The sequence below is a fragment of the Ovis canadensis genome, chromosome 23 (assembly GCF_042477335.2).
Source record: "Ovis canadensis isolate MfBH-ARS-UI-01 breed Bighorn chromosome 23, ARS-UI_OviCan_v2, whole genome shotgun sequence".
Classification (NCBI taxonomy): domain Eukaryota; kingdom Metazoa; phylum Chordata; class Mammalia; order Artiodactyla; family Bovidae; genus Ovis; species Ovis canadensis.
Window position 1 is genome coordinate 15,782,313 of NC_091267.1, and position 15,208 is coordinate 15,797,520.

At 51.7% G+C, this 15,208-nt stretch overlaps 1 long non-coding RNA gene across 1 annotated transcript; it reads left to right on the forward strand.

The window, feature by feature from the left end:
• The first annotated feature begins 5,107 nt into the window (after positions 1 to 5,107).
• On the forward strand, positions 5,108 to 12,984 carry LOC138428315 (uncharacterized). Its single transcript, XR_011252382.1, has 2 exons — positions 5,108 to 5,293; positions 11,453 to 12,984. It is a non-coding gene; the product is annotated as an uncharacterized lncRNA (long non-coding RNA).
• The last annotated feature ends 2,224 nt before the right edge of the window (positions 12,985 to 15,208 follow it).

Genomic DNA, 15,208 nt, shown 5'->3' on the forward strand with positions numbered 1-15,208 from the left:
AAGCCCAGCAATAAACCCTACTTTCCTGTCCAGAAAAAGGAGGAGGAGGCGAGGAAACATCTCAAGCCCATCTTTGCCAGCAACACTAAGAAGCAGAGTAGCCGGCTCACTTCTAGGAAGCAAGCCTACCTTTGCTGGGCAGCCTTCTCTCACGATCCGACCCCCTTCTCCTGGTGCTTTCCTCCTGGGGCCTCCTCAGCCTCCAGTGCAAACCCATCTGCTAGTCAGTATTCTGATCACAACTGGGATGATTCTTTCCAGCTATCTAAAGTACAAGAAGTTCACTACTGGGGGATTAAATACAGGGAGGGCCACAGGCCTGCCTGAGGACTCAGAAGCTGCCAGGAATCCAGAATTCTGGAGGGTCAAGGCACAGGAAGCAGCAGGCTCTCTCTTTTGCATGAAAAGTCTGGCCAACAATAGGGCAGACAACAATACAGCAACTGGGAACAGATTCTAAGCACCACTTCCCATCAGTGAGTCAATGGGATTCCGCGTGGGAGCATCCAGCAGGTCCTGCCGTGGGTCAGGCCTGACCTCTTGCCATCTGGGAGAAGGAAAACAAGGTCACTTTTCCTTTCGACTTTGGTATCAGGAACTAGGACTCTGCATCAGGTGATGGGTTTTCACTAAGACCTCATAGACTACAGCCCTCCAGGCTCCTCTGTCCATGGGATTCTCCAGGCAAGAATACTGGAGTGGGTTGCCATGCCCTCCTCCAGGGGATCTTCCCAACCCAGGAGTATACTGTGTCTCTTACATTGGCAGGAGGATTCTTTACCCACTGAGCCACCGGGAAAGCTCACATCCAAATTGGGATAGTTGTTTCCTTGTCTGAAATCTCCCTAAAAGCAAAGATCATGCTTTGTTCAACACTTTAACCTGTGGTTCTTTTTAAGGCGTGGTTTTCCATAAGAGACTGTATCTTTTATTTCTGGGAAAGTCCCACATAAAATAAACGTGTCCAAGGAAAAAGAGAATAACAATACTACAGCCTATGAGGCAGGTACAATTATCCTCATTCCCACGGTACAAATGGGAAAAGTGAGTCTTCAAGAGTAAGTCATTCACTACAGTTCACATAAAAAGTAAGTGAATAATCGGGCGTAAACGCAGGTTTCCAGGAAGTCCTGAGCACTGATTGTGGTGGACCTGGTCACTGGGCTTCAGGGTCTGGACCAGTTTCCTGGAGCTGGTTCACAGCCTGGGCGACACCACGCTGGTGATGTCAAAGCACCAAGATGTATGCTCTCAAAGGCCTGGAGGCCTGGAGGCCAGGAGGCCAGGACGCAGGTGTCGGCAGAGCCAGTTCTGCCTTGCCGGAGGGAGAACCTGTGCCGGGCAGATCCTTGGAGCTCCCTGGCTTGTGGACCCATGGCCCCATCTGAGCCCCCGTCATCAGCACACGGGCCCCTCCCTGGCCTCCGGGTCCCCTCCTCTCTTCTCATAGGATGTTGCTGTTCAGTCACTAAGACGTGTCCGACCCTTTGCGCCCCCATGGATTGCAGCACAGCAGGCTCCTCTGTCCCCCAGTATCTCCCAGAGTTTGCTCAAACTCATGTCTATCGAGTTGGTGATGCCATCCAACAATCTCATCCTCTGCTGCTCCCTTCTCCTGCCTTCACTCCTTCCCAGCATCAGGGTCTCTTCCAGTGAGTTGGCTCTTAGCATCAGGTGGCCAAAGTATTGGACCTTCTTATAAGGATACTGGTCACTGTAAACAGGGCCCATGCTAAACCAGGATGACCTGATCTTACCTAGTGACATCTTCAAAGACATATTTCTGATATAGATTACATTTTGAAGTTCTGGATGGACAGGAATTTGTGGGGACACTATTCAACCCAGTTCAGTGTCTCCCAGATCTGGACTAAGGGTCTTGGCCCCTCCCTGGCTTCATGACCTCACAATCCTCACTCCCATGGCAGTTGTGAGTCTAGCTCAGGAGAGAGTACATCCTGGTTTGCCCCAGATGGTCCCCGCTGCCCTGACATCCCTTTAACATTGTCCCATTTACTCTCAAAAGTGTCTCCGTTTGAACAATAAATGACACAGTCACTCCACATGTGTGAAAGTCTAACTCACAGGAGGCTCTAAACAAGTGGCACCATCTGGTATCAGAAGAGGTGGCATTCAGGGACGGGACCACAGGCTTGGTACAGGCTTTCTGTCACCAGGAGGTGAAGGCTGAGCCCACAGTTAACAGCTTTGGCTACAAACCGGAAAGAACCACTTGTGTGCGGAATGTGGAAAGGAGGATAAGTCACGTGGTGGTTGGAGTGTGCAGAACCGCCCCGTGAGTAGATGCGTCTCCAGCCCTATGGACGCAGTCTCGTGGATGTATTTAAGTCGACAGTTAAAGGGGGGCGGCTGGGGATGGATGGCTGAAGCTCATCCAGACTTCTCCGGCTTGGCACAGTCAGGCAAACAGCGCAGCTTCCAAAGTCGGCTGAATTCCTGAATGGATTGTGAAGACATTTCCCAAAGTGAAGTTTGTGACACTCAAGTGGGGGTAATTCCAGGTTTTCAAAACAGAGTCTAAATCACTTTCGTTTCTTATTTGTAAAGTGACCTAATTTGATGGTTCCACTAGCTAGCATGGCAAGCGTCTTGAACTTTTTCTGCATCAGAATCAGCCCCATGTTTGCCAGAAGTACAGTTTCCAAGACCCCTACCCAGACCTACTGAAGACAAGCGTTCAGGGTGGAACACAGAGGACCCTCACTTTTAAACACCATCCCTGGTGATTCTCTGCTCATTCACTAGGAGGGGAAGCTGCAACCTCAGGGCACTTGTGATTCAGCTTGGACAGGAAGAAAGGAGGCCCGACCAGCTAGGGCCCAGCACACTGCCTTTACCTATTAATATTTATCACCAAATGTGGATTCAGGAACAATCCTGAGACTCTTGAACACTTTTTCTCTTATCCCCTTAAATACTGAACTCAATGACGGCTTCCCATCTTCAAATCAACTAAAAGGAAAGTGTAATTTTTCTCTGTGGCTTTGTTGTTGTTATTATTGTTTAGTTGCTAAGTCCTGTCCGACTCCTGAAACCCGATGGATTGTAGCCCACGACTCCTCTGTCCGTGGGATTCTCCAGGCAAGAATACTGCAGCAGGTTGCCATTTCCTTCTCCAGGGCATCTTCCCTGACCCAGGGAATGAACCCAAATCTCCTGGGTCTCCTGCATCGTAGGCAGATTTTTTTACCACTGAGCCATGCGGGAAGCTCCTTCTATGGGTATGTTAGAATGCAAAATGAGGACATCAGATTCTACCACAAACCTGAAGAAAGGTTATATCAAAGATAATGTGTGATAATAAAGTGTAAAGATTTTTCCACTCTGAAAGCACTTATTCACAAAGGATCAGGTTGTTGGTCTTGTTCCAAGACCTTCCAGAATAATAATAGTTAAAAACACAGAGTAAAATGTATATAAAAATGCAGCAACACACAGGTTAAGGTTTTCCCGCAGACATGTACTAAGTGGATTATTCTGGAAACTTAGCCCCCCACTGAATCTATTTCATAGAAAAACATAAGATGTTTACAGAGTCCTCCTACATTTCCCAGGGACTTAAATTTCAAATCACACCGTGCTGTTTTTAAGCCCTGAGGTCAAGCAGGAAGAGATTTCTTTTATGTTGGAAAGGAATCAAGGGATTCGAGCATATTTTAGCTCATCTTTCATTTCCAAGCACTCCTTAGACATTAATAAGTGTAATCCCCTAATTTGGCAAAGAAACCCAGCCCCCTCGATATCAGGCCTTTGCCTGGGCTTGAACAAAAAGGGCAAGACTGCCCCAAATCCAGGAGAGGCCAAGACTCCCCCAAACCTTTGACCACCCTCGTTCCCCAAATTACAACTTTTCAGTTAGGAAATTAAAGAAAAGAAAAATATTTAAAATGCAATCATAAGTGTGTCTATGCATCATTAAGGATGGACCTTTTTCTTGTCACTTTCCAAACTTTAAATGTGAATTTTTCTTATAACTGCTAGATTTCATTCTTCTGGGAAAAAAAAGGGGAGCGCTTTAAGAACCAGAAAACGAGGCTTCCACCTAATACTAATTTTCTTCTTAGTTAGAAAGGCTATTGTTTGTTTGAACAAAGAGAAATAGGAGCTATTAGCAGCTGTTTACATTATAGGAATCAGGGCACAGAGGGGGGAGGGGAGGGAACCTTGCTCACTAATGAGCCGGGGACAGGGTTTACTTGTAAACTGTAGGCCCGAAAGGAAAGCGGCCACTCACATCTTCTAGTCCTTCCATCCAAACAATATGCTGTATTGATCATTATTGTTAAATGCCACCAACATATTTTAGATAGATTAGGTTTAGTGTTCGAATTTAGATTAAACAAGCAGAGTCTGATTTTCAAAACCAAAACCAACATAGCACCCTAGAACTCTGGGAGCAGGTTTGTATAGAAACACCCTGGAGCCAGGCTGAGCACCCAGGGCAGCCACGTGGGGGTCTCCACCGCCCAAGGAAGCCTGGCTTCTCAGGAGGGGCCGCAAAACAGGCCCTCAATAAATATTTATAGAACAAATGAGTGAATGAATTTCACTTGAATTAAACATGACTCGTCCACGTCTGGCATAATTCCCTTTCATTCCAGCAAACGGAAGCCTGGCTGAGAGCAGGGAAGTTCCCTGAGCTGCCCAGCTGCCTGGGGGCTTTTCCGGCCTGGGCCAGGGCAGGAGGAAGCCCCAGCTAACTCATAGTCACTCCTCAGAATACTTTTACTAAGGGGAAAAAGTCATCAACGATGATATCCAGTGACAAGCTTCTGCCACCCACCCATCCCGTGTTCCGCCTGGCCATGCCCTGTTTCAGTCTCAGGACACATGCGACCCAAGTCAGAATTTTTTTTCTTTTAATCTTTGGGGAAGAAACAGAAAAGGAGGAGAAAGCAGAGTAACAAGTGCAGATTAAATATGAGGCAGGTCCAGGCTTTTAATACCACTGTGTTTAACTCACCAGATAATCAGAGCATTAAATGCAGGCATAATTTGTCAGCAAGCTCCCTCCATTGTTCCCTGAAGCATGCGGGGTGGGGGGGTGGGGTGTGGACTAATTCAATTCACGTGGGAATAGGTGTTTATATCCACGAGTCCTAATGGAAAGGCACACCATTTTCAAACTGGAACAAATAAATCATAATGCCCTTTGCCACTAAAACCGGGGACCTTGCGATGCCTCTCTCTCGGTGGACGAGCTACATTTGCAAGGACGTTTTCTTCAGTGTGGAAATCTCTACTTGCTGGCTACTGCAGCAAGTCCCAGAAGGTTAGTTTTTGAAGAAGTCTCTAGGAGACGCGGATTCTGCTCTCTGCCTCTCCCTCACGACTTTACCTTTTTTTTTTTTTTTTCCTAAGAGACTTTCATTTGCTGCTTCTAGAAAGCCAGGTCCATGGCAGTCCATCTCTCCAGGCGGAATCCTGTTTCATGGTGGAGCACCCGTGGCGTGCGGGCTGCGGGCACCGGCTGCAGAGGAGGGCTTAGGGGAGGAGGGGCCGCCGCCTGGGGACCCGCGGTCGAGTCCCCGGCCCACCTCTTAGGGCAACCCTGAGCTAGGAGGGAGTCGGCTTTTCCACGACACGCACTGACCAATCCTTCAGAGATTTAAAAAATCCCTTCTGTGAGCCCAGCCTTCCCCGTGGCCGCCCAGAACAAGCGAGTTCCCAGGATTTGGGGTTCCAGAAGCTCCGGGAAAACTGCGTTTGCACAAAATGGGGGCGTGAAGGGGGAGGGGGGAGGGGGAGGGAGGGCTCTCGGAGTGCCTGTTTCCCACGGTTTACAAACAGTCTGGGGTTGCTCTTAGCCCTTGTGCTTGCTTTTAAAAGTGAGGCAGTGGCATTTTGCATTTAATCCAGGCCAAAGCTCTTTGGTATAGTTACTTAAAAGGTTTTCAAGTGGCCAGGACTGCGCAGCTTGGATCCCATCTTTGCAAAGGTTATATGAGTCCGTTTTCTAGAAAGCCTTTGTGGGCCCAAGCACAGGCCTCTGTCCTCCAGAAAAGGAGCGAGGGTTTAAGCAGGGTTCTCCCAGCCCACCCACCCCGCCCCGTCTGTGCGCCCTGCGGTCGATCCGCGAGGCCTGCGGGCCCTGCGGGGCTGTGGGCACTCGCTTGTAGCATCCGGATGGAGGCGGAACCACCTCCGTCCGCGTGGCCGCGGCCTCCCAAGAAACCGGAGCAGGATCCGGAGCAGGTCAAGGAGGCGCGGCCCAGACCCGCCAGCAGGGGACGCCGCGGGCCCTGTCGAAACAAAGGCTCGCGGCCGGGAGCCGGGAAGTGGGGGCGGCGCCCGGGGTCGAGGGGGGCGGGTCTCCACCCCGCGCCCTCCGCAACCGCAGTCCAAGCCCGCCCGCGGCCCGGGGGGCTGACCCTGGGCAGCCCGGGCCCCCGGGAGGGGACGGGCGGGGGTGACCTAGTGTCTTTCCCAAGATGGTTCCCACGGGCCGCGCGGTCGGGGGCATCTGTCCCCAGGTCACCGACGGGCTTCCCCGCAGCGCAGCGCGGCCGCCCGGGAGGCTGCGAGGCAGGGACCCCAGGCCCGCGTGGGCACGGCCGCCGAGGCCTGCGGCGTCCCGGGGGGCAGGTCCTCCTGCCCGCGCCGCCCGCCCCCCGGCCACTCCCCGCGGTGACCTCATTCCGGGGTCGCGCCGAGCAGCCGGCCTTCCGCGCCCGGGACCTTGCAGGCTTTTGCGTTTGCACCCGCGGCGCGGGCGGCCTCGTCCTTAGAGGAGTCTCCGCCTTTATTTCTGGTACCGGTCACCCCCCCCCCCTTCTCGCCCCCCCGCCACCGAGCAGAGTCACTTTGGCACGGCGTCACGTGGCCCTCGGGGCCGGCTTCCCGCCCCGCACCAGGTGAGCGCGGAGCCGCGCGCACACCGTCTGCACGGCCATCCCAGCCGAGGCCTGCGAGGCTCGGGCTGCTGCCAGGCTCTAGTGCAAGTCGGGTCAAGGTGGCCTGACGGGATCTGCTGAGGGAGCCCGGGGCCTCGGGAGAGTCTGCGCAGGGCCCTGGGAGAACACAAAGGGCCTGTGAGTCAGGCTCCTCCCCGCCGGCGCGCAGGCTCCTCCCCAATGAGTGGGGGACACACGGAAGCATCTTCACCCACGCGGGCCACACCTGGGGGCTCGGGATTCCTGCACCCTTTGTCACGCTGCCCAAACCCTTGGGAACCCAATCCAAAACTTTAGTTTCCCTGGCTACATGGCCAGGTCTTTCCCAACACTGAAGGGGTTAGCTGGGAGAAAAAAAAAAAAAATCAAAGCCAAGTTTTGAGATTAAATTTCCTGTGTATCTTCAATACGTTAGAACAGAAATTCAGAAGGGAAAAAGCACTGGGAACGAACTTTTCTCCTGTGCCCCAGTGAACCCACGGCACCCTCTCCCTCCCCGCCAGAGTGGGGGAAATCTGAATACTGTGATTATAACAGTCTGCATTGGACATATTTTCTTTTTTAAGATAAAAGTTTTATTTCAGAGAGAAGCACAAAGCCGCCACTGTCGTGAACAAGCCGGGGCCTCCTGGGGGCTGGAGGACCTTCCAGATGGGAACAAAAGGCGTTGGCTCTTGATTAAGGAAAGTCACTGGTGGGCTGAGGCTCTGGGCCCCGGTCCTCCCCCACCTCCAGACCCTGGCCTCCCATTGCAGAGCTCCTTGGGCACCAGACCTGGCCTTTCCCTCTCAGCCCCCTTACCTTTGCTAAGTCACCCTCAGGCCTCAGCCCGCTCCTGCCCCCATTCGTCATCCCCACCAGGGCTCTTGTCCTCTTCAATCAATAGAAATTGATTAGAGGACAGACAAGAAATTCAGGCAGGCTTTACTGGGGCCACGGCTGCAGCCAGAGGGAGCAAGAGTAGGTAACAGTCCCCTCACTCGCTCCTGAGGGGGGCGAGCTGGTTCCTTACATGGGGTAAGGGCAGGGGTGTGTCCAGGGGGCTGGCTGGAGGGGTGGCTTAGATGGTTTGCCCATCCTTTGCTGGTGTGGAGTGCAGGGGGCACAGGCAGGACCCTGCTTTTGCTCTCGGGTCTTCAGAAGTGGCAGTTGGGTTTTTTCTATCTTGACTTGTATCTTATTGTCCATAACGTGCCCCAACGGTACACACACACAGTTATTTTTAGTCCCTTTGCGTCTTGTTGCTTGAGGACACCTTTGTCCGGTGCAAGCATTGCAGCACTGCCGCAAAGCCCTGCAGGACTGGGTTTACCTCCTGGATTCCCGCGAGATTCTTGCGGTCACCCGTAAAACCCCAGCCTTGACCTTCCTGCATTCTTGCTTTGGCTATTGCCACCTTGAAGGGACCCACTGGAGCGTTTGTTCCATCCCCACGTATGGACAGAGCTCCACGTACAGCTCAGCACCAGGCTCACTGCCGTCTTGGAGGCATCACCGTTTCCCTAGTTCATCCTCAACTCGACATCCAGAGCCACGTGACTGGGGGTGGGGGCCCCTGAACGCCCACATTTTCAGGTTTCTGGAATCTCCAGTCCCAGGCAAAGGAGGCAGAGTTTTCTGCCTATTGGTTCCAGGAAATGATTAAAACGTCGCTTGGACTTCCTGCTCTTTTTCACCCCCCTCTCCAACAGTTATCTGCCAGAGATCAGGGTTTTCATTTCATCCCAGGCCCTCGTTCCTCTTTCTCTTACAAAGCGAGCACCACCTCCAAGCCTTGACCAGAGAAGAATCTTCCTTTTTCTTCCCAACATCCTGAAGGGAACAGTCTTCAATCTGCTTCAGCCCTGCTGACTTAGACCCATCGAATCTGGCTTCTAACTGAATCCTTCTGTCCTTGTACAAAAATTGGTGTCTTGAGGAATTCCCTGGTGGTCCCATGGTTAGAATTCTGCATTTTCACTGCTGAAGGCCCTAGTTCAATCCTTGGTTGGTGAACTAAGATCCCTGTAGCCACAGGGCACAACCAAAACAAACAAACAAAAAATTGCTTGTTTCAAAGATCACAGTGACTGAATGAATAGCCTATGTTTAGTTTTAATTTGGATTTAGTGTTCAGTGGCCAAGTCACTGTGTCTATCCTTAAGCAGGATGGATACTCGTCATCTCCAGGACACTCATCTGACTGCGGCCTCCTTGTGGAAGGGATGGTATGTCCTGAACTAGCAGGAAATACTAAGAGTTTCCAAGGGGACAGGAGCAGAGGTGAGGTTTAAATCCACCTGGGCATTAGTTATCTACTGCTGTGTAACAACATGTCCCTAAACTCAGAGGCTTTGAGTGACAATAAACATTTATTGGGCTTCCCCAGTGGCTCAGATGGTAAAGAATCTGCCTGCAATGTGGGAGACCTGGTTTTGATCCCTGGATGAGAAGGATCCCCTGGAGAAGGGAATGGCTACCCCACTCCAGTATTCTTGCCTGGATAACCCCATGGACAGAGGAGCCTGGCGGGCTGCAGTCCATGGAGTCCCAAAGAGTCGGACATGACTGAGCGACTCACACTTTTTCACATAAACATTTATTATCTCACGTGGTTTCTATGGATCAGAATTCAGGTCCGGCTAAGCCAGTGGTTCTGGTTCAGGGCCGCTCCAGAGATTGCATCAGGTGTTGGTTGGGACTGCGGTCAGCAGGTCACTGGCTTACACAGTGGGCAAGCTGGTGCCTCCTGGTGGGAGGCCTTCACAGGGTTGTGCGTCCATCCACAAGACTGCCGCCTCCTTCCCGAATGAGTGATCAGAGGGGTAAAGGCAGAAGCCTCAGTGTCTTCAGATACACCTGGGACATCTCCCAGCACGGTGTCTGCATCGTGCTGTTGGTTAGTCAGTGGGGCGGGATCACCGAGGGCATGGAAGCCTAGGGGCCCCAGCAGTTGAAATAACTCTGAAACCGGGAGGGAACATGACTCTGTAGGACTACCTATTTTATAGTTTCCACACCTTTCTTTATCTCGTCTTTTTTAATTGAAACCCTTTTATCGAAACCCTTTTATCAAAACCCCCATATATCACAACTATATTTCAATAAAAAAGCCAACACAAATTGTAAATCAGCTCTAATTTCAATGAATATTTTTTAAATGCTTATATCAGAATCACAGTTTATGTACAAATAAAAATAGGGCCTCCCTAGTTCAAGCTGCAGGAGCTGCTGTTTTCCCTCCCAAGCCCTTCACCATCTTCCCCTGCTCCCCAGTCAAGTGGTCCTTGAAGCTTCTCTGGAGGACAAAGAATCCTACCTACCTAGAGAGCATGAGGGGTGGGGCCCTGGGTGGTGGAAAGCAGTGTGGCACAGTCGCTGAAATTTAAGTGCACCTGCCCTTTGTCCATCGATTCTACTTCCATCCACGTGCACTTGCAACTTTCATCGGTGCGTAGAGATGTAGGTACAAGACAAAGTTTTAGAAACACTTAAATGCCCACTGATAGTGGGCCGCTTGCATAAATGATGGGCTTCCTGGTGGCTCAGACAGTAAAGCGTTCGCCTGCAATGCGGGAGACCCAGGTTCGATTCCTGGGTTGGGAAGATCCCCTGGAGAAGGCAATGGCAATCCACTCCAGCACTCTTGCCTGGAAAATCCAATGGACAGAGGAGCCTGATAGGCTACAGTCCATGGGGTCGCGAAGAGTCGGACACGACTGAGCGACTTCACTTCACTTTCACTTTGCGTAAGTGATAGTACAGCAGGATGCTCTGTGCCTATTAAAAACTCAAGAAATTTTTACATATACTGGCCTGGAGAGATCTATTGTTACATTTTTTTTTTTTTAAGAAACAAGCTGCAGGATACTATGTATAGTTTGACCCTTTATATGTACACATGTAGACTTCATGATCAGGGAGACTTTTCTGGAAGGTGGTGCCATGGTCTCCCTTTGTGGGGCGAGAACAAGGAGCATGTAGGTCAGCGGGAGAATCTAGAGATTTCTGTTTTGTTTGCTGGTTGCAGCTTGGGGCATGTGGGATCTTAGTTCCCCGACTCAGATCCAACTCGTGCCCCTGCAGTGGCATTGAGGTCCTATCGATGGACTGCCAGGGAGCTCTCAAAAGACTCCATTTTTAACTTCATACCATTTAATATTTTTTAAGATCACTTTCAACCGCCCTGTGATAATTCACCTTCTTTTAGTGAAGTACGGTTCATATACCATGACATTCTTCATCTTGAAGTGTTCAATTCAATGGTTTCTAGTTCACTTGCAAGGGTATACTACTGTCTCTGCTCTCTAATTCCAGAATGAGATGGGTCACTTGGACAATCAGTGTTGTTAGGTAGAACGAGAAAGACCTCAACTGCTAGTTCCCAGTGTCCACACTGGCTTTGATGGGCAGGTCACCTAAAGGGACAGCCTGTGGAGGGGCAGCGGTCATCCCTCCCACCCCTTGGACCTCTCCCCACCTTTCAGACTTTGAAAACCCCTGGAGACTGCCTCCCACTTCCATCCACAGGGGCTCATATTGTGCATTTTGTTTGCCAGGCACTTGACTGACTCGGGATTTCTCTCCACCAACTGCCGTCGTCCCTTTCATTACCGGCGGTCACATCAGGGGTTGTTATCGAGGCCGCCGCTGACATCCTTAGAGGCCATGTGTCCGCGGACATCTCTGATCCTCCTAGTGGCCGCACCTTGGGTTCTCTAAGCACTGAGCGCAGGGAAGCAAGGAATGGCCCATAGACTCAGAGCAGCAGGCGGGGGAGGAATTCCCCAACTCAGCCCAGAGCCTAGTGCTTCTCTGTTACCACGCGGTGAGAGCGGTCAGGAAGACTCCCTTCTGCTGTCTCACTCCGCAGGTCCCTCAGACCTTTGAGGCTGTCACCTTCCTTTGCAAGTTTAGTCCTGAACCCGCTGACAACAATCCAGTCTTTAGGATGGAGGGCTGTCCGGAGCCCAGGGTATCCTTGGTCAGACCCTGAGGGGTGTGGTCAGTGGCCTTTTCCATCTTGGCTGAGTCTGCCTCTGGGGTCTGGGTTCTTCCTGAAGGCAACCACAAACCCCCAGGCCTGAGCTCTCCAGTTCAGGGCTCAACACTTCCCACCAGCCGACATCTTGGGTTCGGCCAAGGACCAACTGTGTGCACGTCTCTGAGTCCCGTCCCTGGACCCAGCTCCAGCACCAGCACTGGACCAAGCCTCGGACCTGCGGGTAGTGGGCGTCCCCCATTACACTTTCACATCGTCCACTGAGCCCTTACGGTGGGAACCACTGGAACACTAAGATGCTCCCTGGAATCACCAAACTCCAACCTTGGTTCCACATTCCTACACCAAGTACATGGGGCTTGCCTGCTGGCTCAGCGGTAAAGAATCCGCCTGAGATGCAGGAGCTGCAGGAGCCTCACGTTCAATCCCTGGGTCAGGAAGATCCCCTGGAGGAGGGGATTGGAGGAGGAAATGGCAACCCACTCCAGTGTTCCTGCCTGGAGACTCCCATGGACAGAGGAGCCTGGCAGGCTACAGTCCACGGGGTCACAGAGACACGACTGAAGGGACTGAGTACACGCACACCAAGTATATAAAGGTGCTTGCATTCATAATCCTGACTTGCCCAGGGGCTGGCCTGATGTCTCGCTGAGCAAACCGAGAGAGAAAGGGACCACTGCCTGGGGCTATCTGACGCGCGGACAGACCGTGTGCCCTTTATGAATGCCACACAGCATGTAATTAAATCTCAGAACCTGTGAGGCTCATACACTTCAGTGGATTCTGAGTCATCCTGATGCCTGTTTGCAGAATCTCAGCAGAAAATGTACTCAAGGAAACAGAGAAAAAGGGACTCCGAGCAAAATGTAAAGTCAGTGAAACAAAATGTTTTTGCTTATTTGTCTTCCAACCGGAAAGACCCCAGAAGGCCTAAAGGATCTTGTGTTTTTCAGGAGTTTTGTATCAATTCAAGGGTAGCGATCACCTCAGACAAATTCGTTTCTAAGAGGCATAGAATTTTCCCTATTGTTTTAATGCAGACAGAAGAGAAACCAGAATATATAACTAAAGTTTAGGTATTATCAAACTGATTTCAGTTTGCTTTGGTTATTTTACTTCCTTATCTTCACAGTTAAGGGAAATCAAGGGAAAACATTCAAGGGAAAATTTGGGTCCCTGGACCCCATAAGAGTGGGTTGCTGGTTTTCCACACCCTCCTTTTCAAGATTGCATTTGCCCATCACTGAAAATTTAGATGATACCTTTTCTTTAACCAAAAAGCATGCAGGCTCTCTCTGCTCCTGCACAGAAAAATGTGAGCCAGTTCAGTGGTGAATTGCTTATTATGTCTTTTTTTCTAAATTAAAAATGAAGAAACAGGAGTTGAGGTGATGTAGGAAAGGAAGTCCTCAAAATTGCTTTTGCATGCAGAGGGGAGGGCCTCTGGATCCCCCAGCCTGGCTGACCTTCCTTCTGCGGTGACCCTGGGCTCCGGGGCTCTCCTGGGATCGGCTGGGCAGCGCACCTAGGAGTCTACACAGATTTGGGCAGGACTGGGCGGCACCCCTTCCTCTCCATGTAACTCACCTTTCACCCTGAAGCCAAAAATCCCGCTCCTCTATCAGGTACGCGTGAAAGAAAATGTCTGTATTTAGACCCTGCCTCATTCAAAGGGATTGGGTCTCTTGGTCCTCAGGTGGGAGAGCTGTTCAGGCAGCCAGGATGGGAGGGAAGGGGGCTGGGCGAAGCCCGGGGGTCTCACTGCATGCCCGGGGTGCATGGCCGGGGTCCCCTACTGCCTCCGTCTTCCTTTTTCTTCTCTGCTAGCCTCCACTCTGCTCCACCCAAGTAAATGCCAGCGGTCTCAGACCCCAGTCCAAACACACCACCACATCCTAGAGGGAGGAAGGAATGGGGTAACCAGCCTGGGAGCGGCGAGGACGCAAGGACCACAGCTGCAGGGAGCATCAGCCACCACCCGATGGATGAGCTTCAGACATGCTGGCCCTGAACACCAGCTGCTGGGTCAGACGTGCCCCCGTGTGGTAAAACACAACCCCTGACAGTGGTAACTGCACGAGAGTGCCCGCCACCCACCCACAGAGGGCGCGCACGCATGCACACACACACAGGAACACACACATACACACACAGCACACACACAGACATGCACACACCCACAGACACACACGTGCACACACCTGCACGTGCAAGGCACACGTGCACACATGTGCCCAGAGACACACGTGCACACGCATGCACAGACACACATGTGCACGGACACACAGATACACACGCGTGTACAGATGCACAGACCCCCACACACAAGTGCACACACATGCACAGACACGCACATGCACACACCCACACAGACACACATGTACACATGCAAACAGACACACACGTGCACACACATGCACAGACACGCATGTGTACACACACAAAGACACACACGTGCACACATGCACGTGCAAGGCACACGTGCACACATGTACACAGAGAGACACACGTGCACACAGACACACACCCGCACACACAGATGCACACATGTGCACAGATCCAGAGACACACGCACACACCCCACACACAAGTGCACACACGCACACACATGCACACACGCACACAGACACACATATGCACACACGTGCACAGATGCACAGAGACACATGCACACACCCACACAAAAGTGCACACACATGCACAGACACACCCGTGCACACATGCACACAGACACACGTGCACACACATGTACAAACACGCAGTGCACATGCACACACACATGCACACAAATGCACACACACACAGACATGCCCTTTTCTCTGACTCACAGCATTTTTCCCCAGTGGGTAACTGAAACCAAATGCCTCCTATTGCACACCCTGGGAACACACACTCCTAAAGAGAGATGCCCTAGTGCTTACACAGTTAAAGTATGTTGTCATTAAAAGTAAGGTTTTGAAGGCTGATGCATCGACAGTTTACAAAGGGAGACGTGAACACCTTTCTTTCCCCCAGTTATTCACCGTAATGTCCTCCTGATGCCACAGATACAGAGCCACGGAGGGCGGCAGAGTCCTTCTCAGAGATCCCCCCACGCCACCAGCCCCAAGGGTGTGGGGAAGCAGGGAGCTCAGGGGCCACGGGGAAACCCCCACTCCAGCTTCTCCGTTTCCAGTGAGTGCCAGCTGGACGTCCGGGCACTCGCAAACGTGGACTCGTACAAGGTTGGCAAAAGCAACAGGCTTAGAGGAGCTGGCCCCAACTCGAACTAGGGCATCCCCCCAGCTCTTGGCTCCCCCAAACCCGCAAGCCC